Here is an 8,546-nt window from a genome sequence, read left to right on the forward strand (position 1 = left end):
AGCTGCTGTGGAACGGAGAGGAAGCAGAACGAGGTGCATACCGATAACGCTGCTGCAGCTGAGAGAGAGGGAGACAGAGACACAGATGAGCCCAAGCCTCATTAGTAAAAGGACCTCATTTGGCTTTTCTCAGTCTCACCTCTCCACCTTAACAGCTGTTACTAGCTGTCACACTGATACTGCTGCTGCTGCTGCTGCCGTGCTCTCCGTCAGGACTGAGCACTGGGTGGCCCTCAGGCTGGTTGTCAACTGGGCACAAACTAGCCACAGCACCACAGTATCTTAAAGGATAAGGCTGGCGATAGATCTTAATTTTTTCTCACTGTCAACAAATCCCATAAAAGGACCAAAACCAGAAACAAATTGATCCTACTAACAAGTAGTATATAGTCTAAGTGTATCCAAAGCCTAATTTAGCTTATTCCTCTTTGCCATAGGGCTCCGCTGTTCATAAACTGGCTGACATGTTCCTTCACTATGACGAACACAAGCATTGTATTTTATTTTGAGTCATTTCCGCATATACAGTCTGTTGTTCCACTTGCCATATATATTCAGTAGTACAGTCTAGTGAGTCAGATCCCTCTCTCAGTATGTAAAAAGCCACTGTTGGCTGTCCTGCAGTCGGGCTAGGTAGCCGTTAGCGAGTTAAAATCATTTTTTGTCATGTGCAGAGCCAATCGTAGTACTGAATATTCTGTTCCTATCCAGACAATAAAAAGCACACAAATAGACCTCCTTCCATTATTCCTCCACCCAGCACAACACAGAGTCAAGGTGTTGTTAACTCGCCAGTTACAGTGGTGTTGGCTGTGCTCGGAGTTAAACACCATTCTGCTGCTGTGAATAGGCCTGCTCACTTCAGCACCAAATGTGTATTAATCCATGGCTGAAAATAGTCCCCAACAAATGCACTTTTTACTTTTTGAGTAACTTTCGCTCTAAACTACTGTACCCTGCTGTTTTGGGGAAATACAGAGCCCTCTTGAAAATAGAAACTATTATGTTTGTGACCGTTTTTAAAGGTTGACGTCTTCAGCAGGAATGACTGGGCTCAGGGATGAGTGACGCACATATTTATGTGAAATTAAAAAGCACTGAGAGACAGACTTGTGCATTGTTAGTTTTGGTCTTTTCATGACATTTGTTGACAATAAGACAAATATAGAATAACAGCGTCTGTACCCTTTAACATTTATTTTTTTATCCCATAAAAACAAAATTTTTACAATCTTATTTAGATTCTCTGGATCTGCAAATTAAATTGTTTGCTACATTCATTATATCATAATGCCATCTTGCCATCTAAATGTCTAATTAATTCTCAGCCACACAGCGTAATGTGTGCCAAATGTCATGAGATTTTAGAGGCTGGATAGAAACACAAAAAACTTTTTAATATAGTACCTACCGTTAAACATTTTAAAGATGCCTTTGTGGATACTTTTTCTTAACCACTCCACAGGTTCAAGTGATGGCAAACTTTCTTACATTTATAGTGTTGCATATAAGCCATTTGGTGAAAGGTCATGGATTTATATTTGCCCTACAGCCCTGCAGAGAATTCAGTTTTTTGCTTCACTGCTCTATCGTGAATGCTTGCAAAGATATTCTGGCTGGGGAAAAAAACACAACTATGAAGTGGCGTAAAGATACAATACAGTGTCTACACATTTCTGCAGCATAAAGCTTGTGGACTATTATACAGACCAATTATAAGTATTAATCTGAATGTAATGAGAGAATAATGTGTAATAAACTGCGACCATGGTTCTGTAAAGTCTCTTTTAGGATCTGAACCTGATATTGCAACTCTCTGTTTTTACAAACACTGCTGGAGTCAAAGTGATGCCACAGTCAGTCTCATAAACTCTGCACAGGTGTGTGACCTGAAACGGCCCATGCTCAGTAAAGCCTTAACTACTGGTTGCAGCCATCATTCAGCAGCGTACCAGGGTTTATATAAGCCAACATCACTGAGTTCATTCACACTTCTGACACATTTGAACACCCACTTCAGAACAGAAAATCAGCTCTGGAAGTGGAAAAAACAACTCTCCAATTAACACTTGTCAGCTCCAAATAATTATCTCTGGAAAACAAACACTTATTAACGCTGGAAAATTCGCTGTATATTTTTGTCTTGAAGAACAGTCATCTTTTTTCAACAGGGCTATGTGGTCATGTGGTTTCCCTGTTTCCACAACTGACAGGACTCTGCATGGTTCCAAATACTGAAGTGGTCCAAGCAATTACCAAGTGACATAAAGTGCTAAAACGGCATGTAAGTCCAGCCAGAAATGGTCAATTAAAAAAGAAATATATATAAAAACTATTCAAAACTTCAGTCAAATTCTTGTAAATTTTAAAGTGGAACAACATGCAGCTTGTAGAGCACTGTCATGGCTTGGACCAAAACAGTTTTGGGAATGATAATAACTCCAATAAAACCAAGACCTCCACTTAGCTTTGCTGTTGTGCTAAATGCTGTAATCTAATGTTGTTTCTTTAATTTATTTTTGATTAATAGATAATGATGCAAGCAGAAGCTGTGAGAAACGATGTACTGTGTGTGTGTGTGTGTGTGTGTGTGTGTGTGTAAACTGGCAAACAAACTACACAACCCCGGGAGTAAATATAGGTCATAAATATACATATTGCTAAAACATCTCTGCTCATTTTATCAAAGTTTAATGAACGAGTGGTACAAGAGTTTCTAATCCTCCACCACTGAGACAGCCAGCTCTGGTCAGGCAGCACTCAGACCAGGGATATAAAAGTTGTCAGTTCAAACTTGAGGCCTGACAGGTCGAACAGCAGGACGGCCTCTGCTGGAAACTCAACAGCAGAGAAGTCTGTTTTCTACGAAATACAATATTGTATCATTAGAACTCAGGAGAGCAATCCTTCAGTGAGTAATAAATAAACTAGTGTTAGAATTACAGAGTAACAGAGTACATTATGTCGTCCCTTCTGTTTGGGGTCTTGTTTTATCACTTTAATACTTGGTGACTTTTCCTAATTCTATGAGAGTTGCTCATAAACATGATTTTGAACTGATGACGTGCGACAGACGTCCGTTACAGAAAATGACATGTTATTTCTGTAAATGAGGTTTTATTAGTTTGTTCATAAGAGGTCTAACTAAGAGAGTTAGAGCCCAAACATAAGTAATGTCACTATGTAGAATAATATACTGTACATTTCTGTGTCTATGAATGATTTTTTGGCAAAGCAAAGGAATATATATTTGTGCATAGTCCATATAAAACATGAAATATTTCTTGTTTTGGTGTAATAACACTTCTTTATGGTCATGTCTTTCCGTTGTCACTTTCAGTATGCAAGCCAAGCGTGTGGCAAAGGGAAGAGTTGCCACTTCAGTACGTTTCTACATATCAGATTTTAATAATGTTAGAAGAAAACATATTTAAATGGGAAAAAAAAGTAATAATATTTTTACACCCCAAACAACAAGGAAGGTAGGCCACAATGAAACACATGGGTTAATACTGCCAATATGAGATCTTTGCTTGGCGATGTCGTCATTTCAGATATAATGTAGGGCACCCTCCCCGTCTGTAGCCACATAAACAGTATGTAAAACCTGCAATTAAATTTCATGCTTATTTCTTACCACTGTGTATTTTAACTCTGCCTTCAAAAGCAGTAATCCCCCCCAAAAAAAACTCAGTCTGGGTTTCAATGGAGATGCATATTTCTGGGGAAAACACTTAATAAATTGGCCGAACCCTCATAAGAATGTGACCTGACCTGACCTGACATATGTTTCATTTCTCCTCAAATATTTCAGTTCTGGCTCTACAGCTTGATTTTCTGCACACAGTAAACAGCCATTATCACATATACAGATGTGACGGATGTAGATGTTACTTTGGAATTACAACTTATATTAATACATATTTATATTCATGGCAGAACATTATACATATCGGCCATAAATGACCAATTTTTCCAATAATAAATAATAATTTTGTTGTTCTGCTCCCCTATTAATGTTGCAAATTTAAATGCTGCCATGCCCTGTGCTATTACTTTTGAGGACTGATGGTGTTTCCACTTCCCACTGACATTTAAATGTTGCAGTGGCTTCCTGCACTAGAGAGAATGAACTCAGTATTAGTCTGCGTGTTTGCCACCAGGAGCGGGTTCAGTCATTATCGTCACTGTAGATACGAATCCCTCTGTCAAAGGCCAAAGCTCTGTTTACATCTCGGGCTATTGGACGTAGCCGGTTTGACCACTGAGGTGCAGCAACAATGATTAATCAAGCAGGGATTCAACCTGACTGTTGGTTCACGGTTCAATGATGCTCACCATCGCATTGATTTATGACTCATAAATTATTGTCGTTTTTCATTACCCAGCAGAGTGAATAAGGTCCTTAAGTGTTGACACAACAACCTGAGCTCAGAGTGAAATTGTAGCTCTACCTTGACTAATAAGATACTATTATTCATATAGATTGAATTGGCAAGGCTTCAATAACACAAAGCGGGGCGGTTAAGTTGTGTTAAGGTTGACCTGCCTCTTGCTTTCTTCTTCGATGTCACTCAGAAAGGATTCTTCCAGGGAGGCTGATAGCTGTTTCACACACACAATAATGCTATAAATAGGGCCAAATGTACTGAGGCAGCGCTCTCATCTCCAGGAATTTTCCACACACGAGCTGAGATGTTTTTGTCTGTTTGTTTATGTCTAATTACCATTTGGTCTTAATACATGTGCAGTATTTAAAAAGAATGCTCGCAAATATGCAAATGTGATCTGACTGAACAACTTCACGGTGACAAGAAAAAGATAGCAACAGAGGAAGTGATACAGCAGTGATGAGGCTCACAGCACCCTTCTTGTTTTGATTTGTGTTTAGGGCCGACATTGTACACAGTGCAAGTCTGACAATGAGCCTCCAAAACAAGCAAACATCACATTCACATTGTCTTGGAGAATAAAACTCCTGCGATGTCCCTCTGTAAAATCAAACTGGATGTCATTGAGAGGAAAACCATCTCCTCAGGGCTAGAATTAACTCAGACAGACAATATGCCCTCACCGCTGTGTGCACTTCATTTATTGCACATTGCAGATTCTCCTACTTACACTGCTCCAACAACCCAACATGCCATCGATGGCACACAGGGGACGCAACAATTTACTTTGAGGTCTACTTCAATTTATGACAAAGCAGATCACGGGGGACGAGATGTGAAATGTTTAGACAGTGGTGGCTACTGGGCTTGGATCTGACAGGGCTGAGAAAGTATTGAATTAATGATGCCACATTTTAAAACTCATTTTTATACAGATAAACAGTGTGAAATGATGAAATCCAATTAGAGCAATAAGGGGCACTAAGGCAGGATCCAAGAGTATTAAGCCATCTGCCAGTGAGTAAAGATTGCTGCAGGGCTGCCTAATTGAATTTTATCCTCTGACTGTAAATCTTACGAGTGACCCAAATCAAAAGAAAGTTTGCCTAAACATGCGATGCAAAACCAACGGCCCTTGCAAAACTGTCATATAATCTTAAGATTATGTGCAGTGGAACAAGGTGAGAATTTGCTCATACACAAAGCCTGCCAGGAAAAGTCTGAAGAAGGAAATGTATTAAGGAGAACAGAGCTTGATTTTTTTTTTAAATGATGATGATGATGATGATAGAAAGCAGCCTTTTTGACTTTCTTCTATGTCACACCCAGAGATGGAGGAACATTTAAATAAAAATGTGAATGAAGCTCAATTCAGCTTTCATAGCTGCGAAAAACAACAATCACCAAATAAAAACAAACAAGCAGCAATATTTTCAGAAAAGCATAGATTTCCTTTCAACCACCTACTCTGCCAGACACTATGCATTTATTAAATCATGAATACACTGCATTATGTGTTTCTGCTGCCAACTCTACTGTTAAAGAGGCTGTGTTGACTGCATGTTGCATCCTGGAGTCTTTGTGCAGCCACTGAAATCCCTCTGATGTTCCTCAGTACGGCCTCACAGTCCTATTTACAACAAAATACTAACATAGTTCAGCTACACTGATACCTGTGTAGCCTCCACAGGTGCAGCAGCCTTTTCCCGCAGCTTTGAACAATCTGCATTAGAGTTCCCCATCAAGCTCATTTGCATATAAAGGCTTTTGTGATAGATGCTATATCATTTTCAGGCAGGCATGGTGGCTTGACTGTAATCCTGAGAGTGAAATCTTCATGAAAGGCGCACAAACACCAATTTCAGCAGGCAACGCCGGCCAGTAAACTAAGTTGATGTGAAACCTGAGCAAATTAGAGTAACGTGCACAGATGAAAAGCTGCATCCCCACGCAGCGACACTGACATAATTCACCTGTGATCCTCGGAGTCTGTCCGGATCCGTCAGTGCGCCGGGTTGAAGCACAGCCTTTCGGACTGCTGGACAGCGGAGCCACGACAGCAACAAATGATCAGCGGTGAAGAGATGGAAACTGACGCTCGTTAAGCCAGTCAAATGCACAGTTCCCCCGGAGGATGCTCGCAGGTCATCAGCGTGTCGCGCTCAACTTTAATCGCCACAGAGAGTGAGGAGGGCGCTCCGTCTCCGGCGATCCGCCGCTGCAAGTGCCGCGCAGCTACTGCTGCCCCTGCTCTACACTGGCACTTTATTTCTCACGGTGACAAAAAAGAAATAATTAAATAAGTGGTGGTGCTGGTGGTGGTGGGGGGAGTAGTAGCGTGCAGACGTCACGTTCAGCCGGGCGACCGCTAGGTGGCGCACTTTAAAATGTGTCCCGAACAACAGGCAGTCAATTAGTGAGCCCGATAGACGTTTCACAGGTCGGCCCATAAGGTTACACTCACTGCTGTGATCAACGACGACACTTAATTATGTGGAATTAGGAAGCCGTTTCCGTGACACAGCTCGCTCACTGGGTAATTTGTAGCCGAGTGAGAAAAGACTAAAGCACATTATACAAGGAGGGAATTAAAAATGCAGACAATTATCAGAGACACACCTGAATAATATATCAACAATCATGCCAGGCCATGGCAAGAAATGCTGAAGACTTTTTTTTTATCAGTGTATTATTGGTATTTTGAATCTAAAAACACTGGAATCCGCTTCCAGCACACTCCTGTGTTGTAAAATGCAGTGGTAGAAATGAGCCTGCCTATAGCCTACAATTGTGAAGTGGTTTATTATTTTAAATGTAAGCCACTTTATACTTCTACTCCAATAGTTTAACAGGTGAGTACCTAAAGATCTCCTCCAGACATGTATTAAGACATACATACGAATAGTCTGCTGGGAACAATAATGCGTGTTTGATATGTTTTGTTCTGCAAAAAAAGTATAATTTCCAAATTAAAATCCATAAAAGGTGTCTACTCCTTCTAGCTCATTAAAACATCCAGAATCTATGAATATGCACATTGTATTCAGTTCTAAAGTTTTTCTGCTAGGCACAAGATGTCTCCTACATCACTGTAAAGTCAATTCTCTTCCACTTTCAGCAGATGAATGTGAAAACAGTCTACTGGTGTCAAACTCTGCACATACATCATTCTGCACAGTGAAGCTCGAGCATCAAACTGTGAGAACAAGAAGAAAAAAATTCTTTAGTGCAGGGGGACTTTAAGAATTTCACTGCTATCAAATAAACATAAGCCTATAGATACTGCAAGAATATTATGGGAATGCAATAGATAAAAAAAAACACAATGTGTGTTCTCCAGGTCTCCAAAACTATTCACTATGTCACAAAAATAAGAAGATGATGGTAATACCTCTGGAGATTTGCAAAACCATAAACCACAACAAGCTGACCATAACAATCACTACTGACTATTATATTATAAAAGTATCAGAGCAGATTACATTTTTATTATGTATGCACTTCATGATAACTGTCTATAGAAGTACAGTTGAAAACCACTGAAAGAATACCATCAACAAAAAGACATGCTATTTTGTCCCTGGAGGAATATTTTATTAGTATTAGAGTATTGCAGTGATTTTTCATCAGGGATTGAGTGACAGCCCTGCCTACCAATTTGCCACAAACCTTCAAGTGGTTGTGCGCCTAAAGAAAATTATTTATTTACTTATTTACCTCTAAATTGCTTTTTCAAAACTGCATGATGGCAGCACGCTCCAAAAATGGGCCCCTCACTCCTGCCTTAGTCAGGTTGAAAAAGGAAATCATTAATATAGCATTAGAAGCTGGCTGTGAACCCATAACTGCCCTGGGCACACATCGGCATACATGCAGCACCGTTCTCTGCTGCAACACCTTCCCGGAGGTTCAAATGTCATCCTTCACTGTCATTACATTTCTGCCCCCATTAACTATTGATTATCACCACTTCAGCATTTTGAGCCCTGCTGTGGAAATGGCCCGCATGGCTCGCTACCCATACTCCACGGATCAGGCCGGACAGAAATGCCCCACTTCCTGGTTTTTACACTTAAAAAGGGAGGTGGGGGGGGGGGGGCAGATTCACAGAGGGGCAGGGGTAAAGAGGGACAGAGTGCACACAGAGCAACAAGG

Source organism: Enoplosus armatus, chromosome 12, assembly GCF_043641665.1.
Source record: "Enoplosus armatus isolate fEnoArm2 chromosome 12, fEnoArm2.hap1, whole genome shotgun sequence".
Lineage (NCBI taxonomy): Eukaryota > Metazoa > Chordata > Actinopteri > Centrarchiformes > Enoplosidae > Enoplosus > Enoplosus armatus.